This window comes from Gavialis gangeticus, unplaced genomic scaffold, assembly GCF_001723915.1.
Source record: "Gavialis gangeticus isolate Ggan-Ray unplaced genomic scaffold, GavGan_comp1, whole genome shotgun sequence".
In the NCBI taxonomy this organism is placed as follows: domain Eukaryota; kingdom Metazoa; phylum Chordata; order Crocodylia; family Gavialidae; genus Gavialis; species Gavialis gangeticus.
In genome coordinates this window covers 54,806,578-54,825,829 of record NW_017729032.1, presented here as the reverse complement: position 1 = coordinate 54,825,829, position 19,252 = coordinate 54,806,578, and positions in this window count along the sequence as shown.

Sequence of the window (19,252 nt, the reverse complement as noted above, 5' to 3'; positions counted from 1 at the left end):
GGCTCCCCACTTCAGGAGGGATGTGGATAAGCTTGAAAGTTCAAAGGAGAGTGACCCATATAATCAAAGGCCAAGAGAGCAAGCCTTACGAAGAGAAGCTGAAGGACTTGGGACTCTTTAGCCTGGAGAAGAGAAGGCTCAGGGGGGACATGGTGGCAGCCTATAAGTATATAACAGGAGTGCACCAGGATATCGGAGAATCAGGGCTCCCTAAGGGATAGCAAGGTCTAACGGTCACAAACTTCTGGAAGGTTGATTTCGCCTGGACGTAAGGAAAAACTTCTTTACAGTCAAGTGTCCAGGGTCTGGAACACACTTCTCACAGAGGTGGTGCAAACACCTACTCTGGACTCTTTTAAAAAGCATTCAGATGCTTATCTTGCAGGGGACATTTGACCCCAGCAGACTTCATGCCTAAGGAGTGGGGGTTGGACTCAATGATCTCGCAAAGTCCCTTCCAGCCCCTAATGTCTATGAAACTATAAGTGGAAATTCTAGATAGCTGCTGAAGTGGAAAAAACATGATCAAGAATAAATAGCCAACTGCTTTAAGATAAATATTTCAAAATTATTTGATTAAAAATAAGAAAACTTTCAAAATGATTGTGAGCCATCAGGCAATGAGCAACTGATTGAAAAGGGAGGTCAGATAGGAAAGAAGGCAAACAAACTTTCTGTATCCATCTTCCTTGTAGCAGGTATGAATGAGTTTCTGCTACAAAGGCATTTTCCCTGGGAAATCAGACAACAGCCTTGAGAGACTGAAGTCTCCAAGGAGGAAGTAATGAAGCAACATGAGAGAGTCAAATGTAATAAATTACCAAGAACAGATGGTATTAATCTGAGGAGTCTGAAAGAAATAAACTGTGAAATACTGGAGATACTGATGAGGCTGTCCTCAGTACAGAAACTGTTGCTGAAGATAGGCATTGCATTACTGATTCTCAGTCTTCAAAAAAGCAGGGCTGATCCCTGGATTTAGAGGCTGAGGTATCTCCTTTCAGCTTCTGGAATGGAATAGTAAGAACAAAATAGTGGTACACTTGGGTAAGCCTAACCTGATTTGTTTTAAGCTTAGAAAAGCTTCTGTAGATCAAAATCTATGACCCTTTAAACTATGGAGAGATGAAACAAATAGGATAGGACTGATTACTAAGTTGTGTCATGGAGAAAGAATTGTAGTGAATGACTATTTTAGTGTCAAAAAGTCAATTGTGAACAGGGAGTTGGACAAATCTGCTGAAGAGATATAATTTGTAAGGAATTTTAAAACTATAGGGAAATATTGAGACATTCTAAACCTACTGCAGGACTGGGAAGCAGAATGGCAGATTAAATATAGTGTGAGTATGAGGTAACTAATATGTCTAACAAAAACAAAAAATGTCTCAAATTCTCCCCACAGTTTTGGATAAGAGACTTTGGGGGAGGAGGAGAAGTTGTGAGTTGTTAAAAACAATAGTTGGAAAAAATGTATTTGTATATCTGTGTAAAAAGAAACACAGCCATCTCTGGTGTGGAACATAACAGCTGTGAACAGGGCACAGCAATACTATGCAGCCTTTGAGTTGAAAAAGGATACCTCATCTGATTGTAACCACTGACAACAGGAAAGGGGGAAAAAAGATTACTTTGATTCTTCACATTTTTTGCACAAATCAAGCCAAAGTCAAAATTGAACCCTAATGGATAGCTGTGAGCAACATGGTACACACCTATACAAGTAGCTTTGCAATATTTTTAAATGGCTGTTCCTTGTATGAGCAGTTTTTTGCAGCAGTTCTTTTAAGTAAGCATGTTATAACTGGCTCGCAAACAGAACAAAAGGGAGACTTTTCAAGAAACTGAGGTTTTGTATTCCTGAAGGCTATGTGCTAGGGAAAGAAACTGATATGACTAAATGAGCATTACAAGAGGTTACCTTATGAGGAAAGAAGTTAAAAAGATGACTGAAAGCAGAAGCTGTTAGATATATGGATTTTAAAAAGAGGAGTGCAGATGGTGTGGTGCATCAACACATATAACACAGCACATTTTTTCCAGGTGCTTAAGGCTTTGCTAGAAGCCTTACTAATATGTGATGGACTAGGACTATATTATTCAGTTTCAGATTGAAGCAAAAAACCCCACGACATTATTGGAATGTGCATTGAATTTGCTGTACTATGCACTATGTATTAAAACCACAACAAATTAAGCAAAAAAAAAAATCAACAGATGTTGTGTCTTTAGTCCTGTAGTCATTCGAATAAAAAGTACATCTCTTTCAGATTGATAAAATCAAGCCTTCCTGAGTATCTTGATATCTAGTGCTTCACTGAAAGTTATTTCCACACCCGAGTTAATGTTTTTAGCTAGAGTTAAAGAGTGTTCAGGCTGTGAAGTAAGAGCTACATTACTAGAAGTAGCTAACAGACAGCAGAACTGCAGAAAAATAGATTGATTAGCGAAACATTAAGACCATTAAAAAAGGAGAAAGGGTGGTTAACACCTGTGAAATGAAGGCTTTAGAAGGAATCAGGTATAACGAGCCATGAAGTCAAGTGCTGTTTGAATAGAAATGCTGTTGCCACTGCCAGGCAGTTTGTTTTAAACTTTGGGTGTACCAGGAATCAAAGCTGTGGGAGGAGAGGGTGCACCTTCACCACTGCACTCCTCCCACCCCATCTGACCCTGTATGTATAGTATCCTTAAGAAACAACCTTATATGAGCTTTTATGTTGCCTGATTGACCTTATGGCAGAGGTCTTAGGACTACTGACTGTCGAAAATAAGAGCTGAGTTCAAAGATCAGAAAAAATTACAGTGGAGAGTTGAAAGGAAGCTGTACAGCTAGCTCAAAATGGCATATATCAGCCAGAAACCCACCTGGCAGACAAGTTGAAGAGATTTGTTATGTAAGATAGAAAGAAGACCAGCAAAGTTTGCTAGAAAGACTGACACATAGCTGCTTATGTGGGCTGCTAATGTACTGTTAAAACTAGCTAAAATTATATGAAATTAATGTTATATATTACATTACATTATTCTGTGTTCATACTTCTGTGTATATGTTGTTCATGCCAAACTTGTGGGGTAGGCACAAATGACCTAGTATAAAGTTAACTTTTGAGACCAACTGATGTGATCATGAAGTACCTCAGACTGGGGAACTGAGAAAACAGAATTGTGACCAGATGTGAAGGGACAACAGAAATATGGTGGAATAGCATTTGTAGCCAAGTCCAGCTGTTTAAGCTGGAAATAAGGATAAAGCTTTTGGGATAGCATTGTACATTAATGATGTGACAGACTGCAAGAAAAAATAATAAAAAACCATTGACAAAAACATAATCTGTTTAGGCTAAAGTCACTTTGGGGAATTGTTAGAAAAGAGGTTCTACTAGCATAGGGATAAGCGTCTACCATAAATTCTCAGGGTCAGTTTGGTTAAGGATAAATATCTCCCCTAATGTTGTTTACAGAAATAAATACAATAAGGACTTGGATCATTATAGGAAACTTTAACTTCCCAGATATAAATAGGAGAACAATACTACTAATAATGATAGGGCCCAGTTATTCCTAGATGTGGCAACTAAGACTTACCCAATAAATAGTTACTATGCCACTAAGATGGCATATTTTACACTTGTTTTTGGTAATCACTTGGTATGTCTATATGTTCATTAATGCGTTGTAGTTACTGCGCATTAAGTTTAGTCCTTGTATAACCAAGTACTAAATCAATTTGCAGTAGCTGGAACTACTGCACAGTAGTGCTGGCGCACAGCTTCTAAATGATGTTAACTGTGCAGTAGCCTAATACTACAGTGCAGTAGCATATTAGCATGGTTTTTCCCAGAACACTACTGTGCAGTGATATTAGGCTACTGCGCAGTTAGTGTCTTGTGCAGATGCACCCACTGGGTTTGCCTACACATGCATGGATCCAGGAGATCACAAGTAAATGGTCCCAGGAAGGGGTCCACACATACAGGGAAGCGGGAGCAGATTTCCTGGTAATGGCAGAAAACTGCTCCCACTTCCTGTAGGCCCTGAAATGGGCCCCTGCCACCACCAGGGGGAGTTCTAGGGTCCCCCTGGGTGCTAGCCCAGGGGCTGGAAGAGAGCACTGGACCGGGAGACAGCTGTCTCTTAGCTGGGCCTGGGACATTGCTCCCTGCTCCTTGGGGGCTGCCTGCTGCTGGGGCAGGGACAATGTCCCCCTGCCCTGGTATCAGGGAGCTCCTGGCCCATCAGGACAGGGGACTTGGAAAGATCTTCAGGGGAGGGGCAGGTCCCAATCCCCTGGCCCACCCCTGCAGCTCTTTTCAAGCCCTGTGCCTTTGTCACCCAACTGGGGCACAGGGCTGGGACTTGGTCATGACCAAGACAGTTCCTAGTTTCCATTCTATCATCATGGGGCAGGGGCTGGAGAGCCTGTTCCCTGCCCAGCTCCATGATTGCAGACCTGGGTTGGGAATAGGCTAGGGAACTACCTGGGCAGCTGCCTGCTATCAGGATCCATGATCATGGAGCTGGGCAGGGAACAGGCTCCCCAGCCCTCACCATCAGGGAGATCCCAGTGCCAGCTCTGTGACTGTGACTGCAGGACTGGTTCTAGGAGATCCTTACCTCCCAGCCCATTCTCCATGGTCACTGGCTCTGGGTGGGAGATCAGAATCTCTCAGCACTGACCCTGTGGTTATGGAACTTGTGTTGGGAGATAAGGATTTCCCAGCCCCCCCACTTCCCAATTGTGATGGCAAAGTGGGGGCTGGGAGATAAGGAACTCCTGGCCCCCACACCCTGATGACAATCTCAGAGTGGGGAGCTTGGAGCTCCTTTCTGCCAGGGCAGGGGGACATAGTCTGGTAGTGGAGCCTGCCCTGGCAGCAGGCAGCTCCTAGGGGCAAGGAGCAATCTCCCACCCCCTGTAGATTTGCTCCCAGTCAGGCATCTACATGAGCACTACTGTGCAGTAACTAATCACAACATTTGCTACTTGCATTTGCAGGTAGCAAATTTTCTCACAATTAGCAAAGTTTACTGTGTAGTAACTGTGTGCACATATAGACGTGCATGCTTACTGTGCAGCAAACTATGTTACTGTGCAGTAAAGTGTCTTGTGTAGACACACCCTGTGAAGAGCTGATTATGGAAAATAAGGTTGTATCATATGAGTTTACCTTAACTGAAAAGTTAAGCAAAAATAGGTGAATAAGCAAGAATTTTGATCTAAAAATTAATACATTGAATAATTAACGGAACTAGTTAGTAATGACAATTGGACTGGACAGCTTAGAGATCTCAATAGCTGTAGTACCTTCTGACTGAAAGAAACTGTCATCCCAAGAGGGAGGTGAATTAATTGTAAAGCAGAACTCCAAACCTTAGTGGATTTTTTTTTCAAAAAGGATACCATTTTCAAACAGAGAACCTAAAAGAAATGGAAATAAAAGGATTCAATAGCAAAAAAAGCCTCTTCTTGAATATCAGAAAATCTAGGAGCAAAGTGAGATGACAAAGACTAATTGGAATTAGCCTCTGGAAGGGAAGTTGAAACATAGTAAAAGGGTATTTACCCATATAAATGAGAAGGGTATCAAGGATTCAAATTAAAGAGATCAGTGTGTTGCCCAAGAAATAAATTACTTTTCCTCAGTTTCCATTAATAATAATGATATCAAGCAGGTGGCCCTCAAGTCAGTGTCATCCTACTCATGGGGCCCCCCAAGGATCCAGAAATTTGGTTGAGAGGGGGTGGTGGCAGTGTTAACTGCTGCTCTCCTCCTGTCAAATTTCTAGACCCCTGGGAGCCCCATAGGCTGTATATGGTGACCTTGTGCACCAGCCTGCATCAGTGAGCAGCTGGATCTGAGTGTGTAGGATGTCAGCTGGCACACAGCCAGATCTGGGTGCATGGGATTGAGCCAGCATACTAGATTATTCCCATGGACTCACCCCATGCATCAGTGTTGCATGAAACACAGCCTATGGACTGACCCCACTATACTCATCCAGCTTGCATGGCCAAAAGATTGGATACCACTGATGTAGACTAGTGGCCAGCAACCTTTTCAAGTTGTGGGCTGATACATCCTGGCTCCAGTTCAACATGGGCTGGATAGCTACTGTGGTGCATTAGTAGTGGGGAGGTTCTGTCTGCATCTATGCTGAGGACAGGCAGCTGGGAGCTGCACCCTTTCTACCACCATTTCTCCCAGTCCCCAGCTCCCCAGGTAGGGCTTGAGCATCCTCACTACTGCCAATTCTACACCAGAGCTGAGAGGCAGAGTGGGGGAAGATGGGCAAGGAGAAGTGGCAGAAATGTGAACTCAGCTTTGACCCTAGTGCAGCTTCTCACCAGTGGGAAGCTGCTCCCACATCACAGCTGGAGGGAGGTTAGCTAAGGATGCAGGGAGGAGGCAAGAACAATGGTGGCAAGGGCACAGCTGGAAGTTACCTGGCCCCAGTGAAACTCCTTTCTGCTTAGCCCCAGCATGGGTGCAAGTTTTGGGCATAGCCAAACCTTGGGGCTCCATGGGCCAGATCAACCTGTGAACCGTATATTGCCAACCTCTGCTGTAGGATGTGGGTGTGAAGTAGGATGGCCAATTGAAAGCATTCAGAGAAAAGGAAACTATCACATTTGAAGTGGAAGCAAATCTCAGAAAGGTCAATATGCTGAGGGTAGAAGAGACTTCTTCATCTCAGAATAAACATCTTGCTACCAGACCATTTCTCTTCACAAGCCTGTCAAATCAGGGATTCTGCTATATGATTGGAGAGCTAAAGTGATCTGAGAAACTAGACAGGAGTTAGTTAATACCAAGGGAATGTATGCCAGATTCTGATGGAAAAATAAAGATGTGGAGTAAAGGGAGAAAGAGGCAGAATGATTGATCTTACCAAAGGAAGACTTGTAAGACTGCCTAACTAGTGTGATATCTATCATTCCTAAACGAGGTGCAGTGTGGGGCTATTATTAGAAAAGAGAGACCCTTTTATTGTATTAGAATATGGAAGATCCACTACATATAGGCTTCAACAAAGCATTTGGGATGTTGCCATGTCACTTTTATTTCCCCATTTCAAAGGACAACTGAACTAAGTTGTGCTGAAAGGAGAACTTCAATAGTGAAGAAAGACTCACAGTAGTTTCCCAAGTATTTTTTTCCCCTGGGATTGATATGAACAGTAATTTACTGGTTATGTGAAGTGGGGAGGCATTGCCTTTTCTATTATAGCAGTCCCTAAGATCATCCAGTTCTTCCTCTGTCACATTCTGCTCCTCCTCTGTATCATCAATGAAATTTAGTAATTCAAAGTGCCAGGTAGGGGACGTAGGAGCTAGGAAGAGTTTTGTCTATAAACAGTGGACTTATTTAGAGAAGACAGGCATGGCTATATTAGTTACATAGAGCCATTTTCTGCTGTGTGGTGGCCTTGATTTTGGAAGCATGCTCAGAAAATGCCTATTGGATAAGTTGCTACAGGCAAAATAAGCAGGGAAACACATAGGCCAGATTCTATTCCATTTATTGAGTGTGAAAGAGAACTTAGTACCTGAGTGCAATTCTGTTTCACCCTATTTAAGTCCCTGAAAATCTATTAAAGCATCTACTTTTGTAACACTCCATCATCTTATCCGTAAGATCGAGGCCCCAAAAAAGCAGTGAGGAGGAGTTGCTGACTTTTTTCATTAACTCTTTTTCCAGTAGGCTAGAACTGACTTGCACATATGTCCCTAAGGTCACTTATATACCCTATATGTGGAAAAGAATTGGTCACTAGTTCATAGTGCTGAGGAAGAGGAAGATTGGTCCATTAGCTGACTACAGGATGAGTATGAAAAAGACTCTACAAAAGAAAGCTGTATTCCTAGGATGTATCAAGCTATCATTTCCAAAAGAAAAGGGGGGAAGTAGCAATAACATGTACAAGGCCCTGATAAGACCTCATGCAGTATACTGCACCTGATTGTAGTTACTCACGTTCAAGAACAATTAATTCAAACTGTATCTGGTGCAGAAAAGGGCTACTAGCATGATTGGGGCAATAAAGAGGGGGATTATGAGAAGAGCTTGGTTTGTTTGGCTTTGCATAATGAAGGGTGAGAAGGGAAGGGAACATGATTGTTTGTTTTGGGGTTAAGTACTGAGAAAAGGAGGGGGAGAGAGGAAAACAAGAATGAATTTAATGGTAGAAATTAGATCTTTTGTGTTAGGGTAATTGCATCCTGGAATAGCCTTGTATTGGAGGCAACTGGTTTTAATATGTAGCTAAGTTTGTAAATCTGAGTACATGAAGTGGCTGCTCTGAATGGGACAGACCCAGCCGGGTCAGCACCGGCCAGGAAAAGCAGCATGCAGCTGAAGCTGGCTTCCCACATGCCACTGGGGACAGGAGAAGCCCGGCCGGGTCTGCACTGGCCAGCAGAAGCAGCAGGGAGCCGTGTGCCTCTCGGGATGGAACGAGCCCAGCCAGAGCAGCAGGGGCTGAGCTGCATTTTCCCCCTGCCTTCACCAGTCAGTCCTGAACAGCACATGGCTCCGCTGCAACTTCTGCTGGCTGGTGCTGACCCAGCCAGGCTCCTCCCATCCCCAGTAGCATGTGGGAAGCCAGCTTCAGCTGCGTGCTGCTCCGGATGGGACAGACCTGCCCAGGTTGGCACCAGCCAGCAGAGGTGGTGGTGGAGCCGTGTACCGCTCAGGACTGATCAGTGCAGGTAAGGGGAAAGTGCAGCTGAGCCCCTGCTGCTCCAGCTGGGCTCATCCTGAGGTTCATTCCATGTTTGTAAAATGCTTGGAGACCCCCACATAGATGCACTGCATAGAAATGCAAAATATATTTTGACTTATTTGGTTGGCACCTTGGGCTGAGATTTTCAAAGCTGAGTCAAAAGGACAACTTCCGTTAAAATGAATGGGATTTAGAGGGCTCCAAGTCTTTTATGACAACTTTGTAACATGCCTATCTTCCCCTTTTTGCAAATCTCAGCCATAGTTTGGAAGCTCAGCCAAAGAACATAAGAGCATAAAAAGTGCCATGCTTGGTCAGCCCCATGGTCCATCTAGCTCAGTATCCTGTCTCAAACAGTGGCAGAGGTGGATGCTATAGAGAGAGAGTTTTGAACTGGTTAGACCCATTTCATTGTCACTTCCTGCAACTTCATTGGTGTCAAAGGTCACGTGACATCACTTCCTGATGTGATACCACTTCCTGTGAGGTCTTTGAATATGGCTCGCCGGCCCACTGGGTGATAAAAAGTTCATGATCCGGCCCCATATTCAAAAAGGTTGGACACCGCTGATCTAGGAGGTCTTTTTCAGACCTGTCTAACTTCTTTTTTTGAAGGGACTGCCTTTTTGTTTGTGTCTGCACAGTGAGGTTCTGGACCAGGACTAGAATTACTGCAGTAACACAAATATCACCATATTTACTAGCAGATCCCATGCATCCTCCCCTAAATCAGCCATCCAAAATTGGGTTGCATGTCTTAAGTAAGGAAACAGATTTCCATGCCAGAATGTAGTCATGGGGTTGCTGGGATAGTGGCAGAGAGCTGTGCTTGGCTCAGCCAAGGCTGAAGCCTCCAGGCAAAAGGAGCAGAAGGCAGAGTCCCATTGTCAGTCACTTCCAATCCCCTTGCTACATGGCCAACAGAGCTACAGGTTTAACCTTCTCACAGCTGTTGCCAAATCAGCAATAGCTGTTGACTGAATAGCACAGGGGGGCGGGCGGAGCAGTGATGCTGATGATGAGACTCTGCCCTTGAAGGATTCAGCCCTGGCTCAGCCAGTGCTGTGTCAGGGAAGACTCTGGAAAACTTTTTTTTCTTCATTCTGCCCAGCCAAAACATGATGGTTTTTTTGTGGGAGTGCTGGTATGCAAATAAATGTGGTAATATGCATTCATGACTCATGTGTGCAAACTTCTAATGTGCAGCTACGGACTGTACACTCCTGCTGAAATGTGGGCCTTGCTGACTCCTCTGTGGTTGCATAGCAAACCAGTGACAAAGCTGGGTTTTAAACGTGGGAGTTTGCATCTCATCACATTCAATGCAATAGCAAACCATAGAGTTGGGAGAGAAAGTCAAAATACAAAAATGTTCCACTGATGACAGATACTTCCTTATGGCTTCCAAACTGCACTTTAGCCAGTGGTATTAATATTTCTGTTTTGTGAATTCCAGAACCATAAATGGTGAAACATTTCAAAGGTTGTTTCCTGGTCTTTTCTAATAAGGCTTTCCAAAGCTTTTTGAGTTATATTTACACTGTGAACAAACTGCTCTTGTCAAGATCATTGGTCCTGTTCAAGTGCTTTATAATGACTATTTTGCTAAACAACAAGTTGCTTTCCCCAAAAGAAAATGTGTCATTCTCCAGTGAAGCAATGTGACCACACTTTCTACTAAAATAATCTGACAGAGTTTTTAGGTGAGGCTTGTAGGAAACGGGGCTGCAAAGATTCAAATCCTTGACTATGGCTGAGACCTGGGGAACACAACGGATCCCTTTTAGGATTCTTAGTTACTCTGATGATTTTTCTGGTTCCCAAGCTGATCTGCTTTACAATGTAGAGACACATTGGCCTCTCGGACTTACTGTAGCCATGCTCCATACGTTGGACAGGGTGGCATCGTAGCTGCTATGACAGCTCTGTGAAACCAGAGTATTCCCCTGTGCCAACCACAGCTGCTCTTATATTCTGTGCTTGCACTATATTTTTGATGTAACTTTCACAGTAGAATGTCAACTCCTTAGGGCATGGATCATTTCTTTTCTTCTGGTATAGTGCCCTGCATCCTGATGGTGCTCAGTAAACAATAAGCTATCTTCAGGGTGTGTAAGTGAATATTTTAAGAGTAGTTTTTTTGGAAAAAATACCCTGGATCTCTCCAAGATGAGAAGTCTTGAACCCACTCTCTTTTATCTGGACTTTGCAGAGTGTGGAGTAGTCTGTGCATGCATGCTATCTTGCCCAGAGACTTCTGATACACATCTTAAACATATGTTAGTGTGCATTGGCCTCTTCTGCAATTAGCCCGGATTTCAAGAAGTTAATTGAAAAAATGAGGTTCTGTTAGTGAGGGAAATATATATATGTCTGCACTCCAATAGTGATGTTTTTAGAAGGAACATTTTTATGTAGTTCAAGTGCCTGGTCTACACCCAGCTCAGACAGAAATAATCAGTTTAATGTGAGTATGTACCATCATGCAGTCAAGCTTTAGGTGAGAGCAGATTTATACAGAGAAATCAAAAGGAAATGGCAAGCACCGTCTCATTGCTGGGTTTTGTGACAATGAATGGTCACACAATGGAGAGCTGCCAAATCTAATCTCTAGCCTTTCTGGCTCTTCAAAAACCTCTTTTTATTTTAAAGAAAATCAGTGTCTAGTGTGCCCTTCTGCATCTGCTAAATATTGATTTTTAACAGGGGACACATGTAAACAAAGAACACACACTCAGGGGAGCTTGAAAACTCTAGGAGAATTTAGCATTGAGAGATTAAGAGCCTAATATATATAGTTTGGCTAAAATGTGACTAAGGTGACAGGAGGGAGTGTATGTATATGGAAAGGCATTCTATTGTACAGTTTGTTAAAAAGTGTGTTAAATAATTCCTCTCTGTGTTTTTGTAGGTGTCTGTATGTAACTAGTAGTAGCCTATTTTTCTGTCCTATTTTATCAGGAAAAATACCAGGCCGTGGAATGGTCTCTCAAGGGAAGGGAGCATAAGGCCTTGAAATGAGGCTGGGCAAAGCAGCAGGAAAAAAAGCAGTCAGGAACTCCAACACTGCAGCTGTGTCAGTGATTGATGTCCATATTTTTGAGAAGGTTCTTCCAGGAGGCATAAGATAGTGCAGTGTGTGGTTTGGGTGGGGGGAACTGAGACACTGAATGCTGGGGCTTCTCCTTTCTGCCTCTGTGATACTGGTGAAGGAGCGTAGCAGGTGAAGATATCAGATAAAATGAGAAAAAGGGAGTTGTGGGGCTGCCAATCTCTGCTCCATGAAGGGTTCCCAGTTAGGGACCTTTTAAGCTGCTTAGCTGGCACTTCTTTGTGTTTCATCAAATACAAAACACTCACCATTCTGCTTTGATAGCAATGAGGAAGGGTCCCTAGACACCTGTGGGTTCTTCTGGTAAGTGGCTGGAGAAGGGACATCCCATCATTTCTGACAATAGTCCTTGCTTGGTTGAGACAGAGCTGGGTTTTGAAATTTATCCCAGGGAACTGCTCTCCAGCCAGCATCCCTGAACAGCATGGCTAGCATCTGCTTAGCAGCAAACTCCTAATTCACTGCCAGCTGTTTTTCTCAGATTCAGGCAGCTGGCTTTTAGCTCCAGCCTGCCCCACCCCTTCCAGAGCCAGATGCATGCAAAGAGGGTAGGTAGCCAGCAAGGCAAGGGGTCACACAGCAGAAAAGAGGAGGCTTCACCGTTTGTGCAGAAAGGGGTCTATAGCTAAGGACAGGTGGAAGAAGCAATGAGAGTGAGGAAATCCACATTTTGAAAAGAAAAATACAACGAGGAGGAGACTGATACAGTAAGGGAGCCATCTAACTTTTAATTTCTGGGCTTTTTCAAATAGGTTTGGTGGTTAGGTAGAATCAAGTGAAGAGCTATCATAAATACATTTTTGTGGCTGCGTGTTTGTAAAATAGCTAATAATAATATGCTGGGCAGTGTCTGGTGATCACATTGGAAAAGGCAATGAATTAGCTCTTATAAGAATAACTATAGAGAACCCAATCTCTTGGTTCTCAGACTCTTAGAGAACTCAAACTCTTTGTTGTCATATTGCACTCCTTGCCACAGTGTTTGAGTGTCATTCAAAGACATATAGACTCTATATCAGTGATCCCCAAATAGTGTGCCACAGCACATGAGTGGACCGCAAGAGTGATGGAAGTGTATGAGAATCCCTGTGTGAGGAGGTAAATGCTTTTCTCCACCATCTGGCACCCTGTGCCCAACCCAGCTATTCCAGCGGTGCCTGCAGATGCTTCTCTGGGGACCGCTGCCACTGGTCTCGCCCTTCTTGTTCCCTTGCAGCCCCTCTGATGGCTTTTCCCACCCTCCCAGCAGTATTCTCTGCTGCAAAAGGGCTGGTGAATGCAGACAGAATTGCACTTTGCAGCCCAGCTTGTCCTGTCCACTCCTCCCACAATCACCAGACCAGCAGAAGGAGCTGTGGGGGTGGATGCTGGCATGTGAGACTCTGTAGGAACAGCGTTAACAGTAGGGGCACCCTTTGCCCCCTGAAATACAGACCAGGGGCAGTAGAAATAGGAGGGCACAGACAGGGGACATAGGAGGTCACAGGTCTCTTGCTTTGGTGTCATTTTTTTAACAGTACATTGCAACACTGGTATGATTTCCTCCAGCAATGGAATGAAATATAGTTTCTAGGGTCGAAAGGGACCTGAGCAGATCATCTAGTCCGACCCCCTGCCATGGCAGGAAAGAGTACTGGAGTCAAATGACCCCAGCAAGGTGTTCATCTAACCTCCTCTTAAAAACCCCCAGGGTAGGAGCCTGCACCACCTCTCTTGGAAGTTGGTTTCAGACCCTAGCCGCCCTGACCGTGAAATATCACCTCCTGATGTCCAACCTAAACCTACCCTCTGCCAGCTTGTGACCGTTATTCCTGGTCACTCCTGGCGGTGCTCGGGGGAACGGTGACTCCCCCAGTGCCTGCTGATCCCCCCTGACTAGTTTGTAACAGGCCACAAGATCCCCCTCAGCCTTCTCTTGTGGAGGCTGAACAGGTTCAGGTCCTGTAGTCTCTCCTCATAGGGCCTGCCCTGCTGCCCCCGATCATGCGGGTGGCCCTCCTCTGGACCCTCTCCATGCTGTCCACATCCCTCTTGAAGTGTGGCGCCCAGAACTGGACACAGTACTCCAACTGCGGCCTGACCAGTGCCGCATAAAGGGGGAGGATCACCTCTTTTGACCTGCTTGAAATACATCTGTGGATGCATGACAAGGTACGGTTGGCCTTCCTCATTGCCTCCCCACACTGCCGACCCATGTTCATCTTGGAGTCAATGATGACTCCAAGATCCTTTTCCGCCTCCATGTTGACCAGAGGGGAGTTCCCCAACCTGTAGGTATGGTGCCGGTTGTTCCTCCCCAGGTGCATCACATATATTATGTGTTTTGAAAGATACACACACACGTGCATGCACACACCTTTTTGAGTGTAAGAGTGATCAGTGCTGCCGATTTTAATCCAGAAAAAAGTGTGCATCAGGAATCCAAAGTTTGGGAAACACTGCTCTAGATCAATAGTTCTCAACCTGTTGCTAATGATTACAGTTACCCAGGAGAGCTCCTGACATTGCTGCCAGCTTTAGAAAACTAAAAATTTTAAAAGGAGATTGAATGGAGCAAAACATGATGTGGCCTGAAGAGTATTATATGCTCAACAATGTTTTCCTCTGGGCTAGTGCCAGTTTTGGCCACTCTTTTAGAATTCAGAAGCCTATAAACAAGGTGGAACAAGTGGAATTTGACATTTTTTGTAAGAAAAAAACAATTATTGTGCTTCTTACTTTCACCCTCTGGTGAGTTTTTGCAGGTTTTCACTCTGAATCCAAACATGCATCACAGAATAGGAGGAATGAGATCTCAGGGTCAAAGGGTGAACTCTGCTTGTTGCAACATCTGTTCTTGCTTACAGAAGGAAGTTACATGGGTGTAAGGAGGAGAAATCAAAAGAAGCACTTAAAAAAATCATGAAACATAGGAAAATATAGTTCCTTTTGTCTGTCAACTCCCTTAGCCTCCCCCAACCTTTTTTTTTTAATCCTTAGTTTTGTTTTAGACTAAGAAGGAATAAGGAATAGATTCAGAGATTGAGCAAATAGCAACTGGCAAAAGAAGAAATGACAATGTTAGAAGACAAGTTTCCATCTCAGCAATAAAGCTTCCCCCTGCAAAAGTTTTCCTAAGACAAAGCCATAAGCTACATATAAATGTTCAAAAAGCCCGAGGCAGAATCGCCCTAAGTTATGCAGTATTCTGTAAGCGGCCTAGGTTAGATCGGTAGCCAACAGAACACATGTTTGTCCTTTGGTGGGTGAGGGGGCACACAGGCTGCCAGCATTGGCTCAGGTCAGCAGGTTGGAGGCACTCCTACATACCTCCCAGCAGGCTCTGCAGGTTCCCAGGGCTGCTGGAGCCTGCTGAGCATAGCTGAGTGCCCAGGCCAGCATTGACTGGCTGCTTGCCCAGGCTTGGATGCTCAGTGCTCCCCTCCCCCCACCATATACACAGTTCTCCCTGGAACCATGTAGCTGTGGGCCAAAAAAGCCTTGCAGCACCCCAGGTGCCCATGGCTTAGGTACCTGCCAGCAGTCGCTGAGCTGCAGAGATCAGTTGCCTCCATGAAGGCCCAGTCCCAATGTTTTGCCCTCTGCCATGCCAACCTGCTTAGACATCAGCCACCTGCAGTGGTTCCTGCTTGGGGAAGAGGGACCATGCCGGAGTCTAGGTGACAGAGTACCTGTCTCTGGCTTCTGAGATGCGTTGCGCAGCAGCCAAAGGTGGGTCCATAGGACTGTATCTGAACATGGGGACATGGGGGTCCCTGGCTGGGTATGTGGCAGCCAGGGCCAGGGTCCTTGGGGTTGTGCCCAAGCATGGGGATTCTCCTGGGGTCCTAGGAGGAGTTTCATAGTTTCATAGTTGGTAGGGACAGGAGGGACCTGAGCAGATCATTGAGTCCAACCCCCTGCCATGGCAGGAAAGAGTACAGGGGTCAAATGACCCCAACAAGGTGTACATCTAGCCTCCTCTTAAAGACCCCCAGGGTAGGAGCCAGCACCACTTCTCTTGGAAGTGCCAGATCTGTGTGTATATTATGGGGTGCTTCATGGCAGGGTGCTGTGGCAAGGCCTGGGGACTCAGGTGCCCAGGTCCAGAGGCTTATGCAGGGGACACAGATGCCTCTCTTCTGCCCCACCCCACTGCCTGCCTGTGGCTGACAGATGGCAGGAGGCAGCAGTTGGGGTTGGGGCTGGAAAAAAGAGCTCTGAATGCTTGGATCTGGGAGATCTTGGGGATGGGGGGGGTCCACTGGGTGCTCATGTGGAGCAGCTGAGCATAGGCCAAGTGCTAATGGACCTTCCTGTGAGTGGGTGGTAGGGGAGTTGCAAAGGAAGCTGGGATACTGGAGGACAGTGACCTAACTTGAATTGATAAGGTATAGAAGTTCAGATTACTAGTATAACCTAAATTGATTTGATTTGAATACACATTGATCCAAGTCCATCTTATTGAGTTCTGCTGTTTTTAGACCAGTCTACATGCACTGAACTTCTGTACGGTTAGAGGTTTAGATAAATTTCTGATCACTTAGACCAGTATAAGTGTAATGTTTGTACCTGGCCATAGTGAAAACAGCACATGGGTTTCATGATGGGTCACTTTATTGAAGATAGGTGTGTTCTTCTTCCTTAACATTCTCCTTCTGCTTTACCTTTTCAGTTCTGAATGTAAATAGACCTCCAGGTCCATCCTTGGATTGGCTTGACCAACTGATGCTAACTATCTATCCCCTGTGCTGAGTAATTGGATCATCCTGGCAGTAAAAACCCAATATTACCAGGTAGTTGAGTTTTATCCATTGTTCACTGGAGAAAGGGGGAATCTTTACCTGCCTAGTATTAGAAGTTGAGTATCTATGAGCCATCCTCTGTCACCCTAAATGGTCCATCCACCAAACTCTATTGTAAAGCATCTGTTTAAGAAACCATGCTAATAACCTGTGATTTTGTTTTGAAGGAATGGAAGGGTTAGCACATGGAAAAAGGTTGGCATGGTGACCAGTGCAGAAGCTGAATCAAATATCACACTTCAAATCTGTGTGGTGGTCTGAGTATCAGCTGCCAAGACTAAAACCAGCACTAGCCATATATCTGTCAGGCAGTGTTGTAGTCACAGTTGGGGGATTTGTTTTAGAGAAGCAGTCAGGGAATCAGCAGACAGCTCAAGTGTTAGATATTCCCAGGCTGGATCCCAGAAGAGGTTCACTCAGGTCTAGTTCAGAAGTTCATTTATTCCAAGTGAGCACTAATATTTTTTTTTCTATATCAAGGGCCAGGATAAACTTTTAAAGGATGCTGCTATGGCTGTGCCTCAGTTGGGACCAGGAAAGCCAAGGCTTGCAAAGCTGTTTTGAAAGTAAATGACCCCTACCTTTTTTTTTTTTTTGATGACACACAAAATGGGGAACCAGGCTGCTTATGGTTGTTAGAGAAAAAAACAGGAGTGTAGCAGCATTAAAAATGGACCCACCAGAAGGAATAGGAAGGGCTGCTCTGCAACGCTTCCAGAAATGATACCCCCAGAGCCAGCCCCTATTCCCCATGTTTGGATGGGAACCTTCACTACTGATAGACCTCTGCTTTGGAGTTGCTAAAGACCAGGATGAGTTCTGGCAGTGTGTCATATGGGCAGTATGCCCAAAAGCTGAGAGAGAGACTGCGGTGGGCATACCAGCTGGCGATGGAAGCGTCCCATCGAAACTCAGCCCAGCACAAGCAGAGGTATGACCTTTGAGTGCATCCACAAGGCCTACAAGTCAGAGATAGAGTGCTACTGAGGAACCTTGGGGTGACAGGAAAATACAAAATTGCCAGTAGGTGGTGGCCCATTCCTTATGTTATTGAAAGGCAACTTGGGGACCTAGCAGTCTAAAAAATACATCCTGAAAGTAGAAGTGGTCCAGAAAAGACCATGCACTGTAACTTGCTTCTTCTGGTAAGGGAGTTGGTGGGACCTCCGTTGACAAGAGAAGGGGTTCATGAGTCTCCATGGAGAAGTACCACATGGCAGCGGATCCATTGTGCAAAGCAGGTCCGTGAGATCACTGGACACTGGCATGAGCCCAATAGTGAGTCTGAGGAGGACTATTCCAAAGGGCTAGACCTAGGTACTGGGGTTGTTTGGAGTCAGTTGGAGCCCAAGGACCCCGTGGATCCCAGTGTGGGGGAATTAATTCATGTTACAACTTGACTGTGGCCTCTAACTGGAGTCCCAACCATGCTTATAAACCTGCAACTGAAGAGTGACAGAGCTTTTTAACTCCGGCTTGTTGGCCCATCGGGGACTGCCTGTGGTAGCCTGAGTTAGCACAACTTGTCAGCTGCAAATGCAATTGCTTTGTGCAATAATCCAGTATTTCCTGGCAGTCCAAATGATGGCAGACACACTGTGAAATACTATGTGAGCTTAACTAATTTGAGAGGGACTAACTCTACAGTGAAGATATTACCTCAGGGTAAGGAACTTCTAGTAAGGTCTGCCTTGTTTTACCATTTGAAAGAATTCCTTTCTTTGAGCCATTTCCTTGTTTGGTTAGTAATTTTATGGCCTGTCTAGAGTGTCTCATTCCTTGTCAATGAATTATGTTGTGCTGTAGCATGGTAGCATCCTGACTTTATCACATGCCTTTTCTTCTCTCCATGTAGTAAACCTGACATCTTACATGACACTCAAATATCTGCCAGTACTGTCATGTGTGCCAATGTAAGAATCTTCTTGCCATTCCCAGGAAGAAGAAAAATAAAATATCTTAAAGGAAGTTTCATTAGACTGGGACCCAAGAGTTTATGAAATGATGCCATCTTCTCCACTGACTGGTATCAATATTTCCATGCTGTTCTTGACTCCTATTACTGAATAGAATAAAGTCTCCTTTCCCCTACCTTGGAATGCTGAGTACCTTACTATTTTACAAATCAGGTAGCTGACTGTGCCTGTGGATGCGCCAAGAGGCTACCCTGACATGTTGTGATTACAGCATGTTGAAGCAGACTCGATTAATCGAGTCAGCTGGAGTATGCTAATTAGTGCACTCCATCCAGCCTCCACTTCTTGTGTTTCAGAATCCCTGTACTTCAAAAACTGCAGCAAGGGCACATCAACTAAAGCTTATCAAACAAGCTTTAGTTACAGTACCCCCACTGCCATTTTGAAGCCCAGGGACGCTGATACTTTGCAGGTGCTTTAATTACAGCAGCTTCAAAAGCCATTTTAATTAAAGCACCTCTCACACACCCCTAGAGCACATGCAAAAACTCCCTGATAGGTTATGCAATGTTTTCAGGTCTGTAACGTGATGCCCAGTTTTCTTTAGCCGCCCTGTATTGTTCTTCTGAAAACATATTAAACCTGAGTGCTTGGCTTTGTGGTCTGAAAGCATTACTCTGACCCTGATGCCATTGCCAGAAATAGCAATAAGA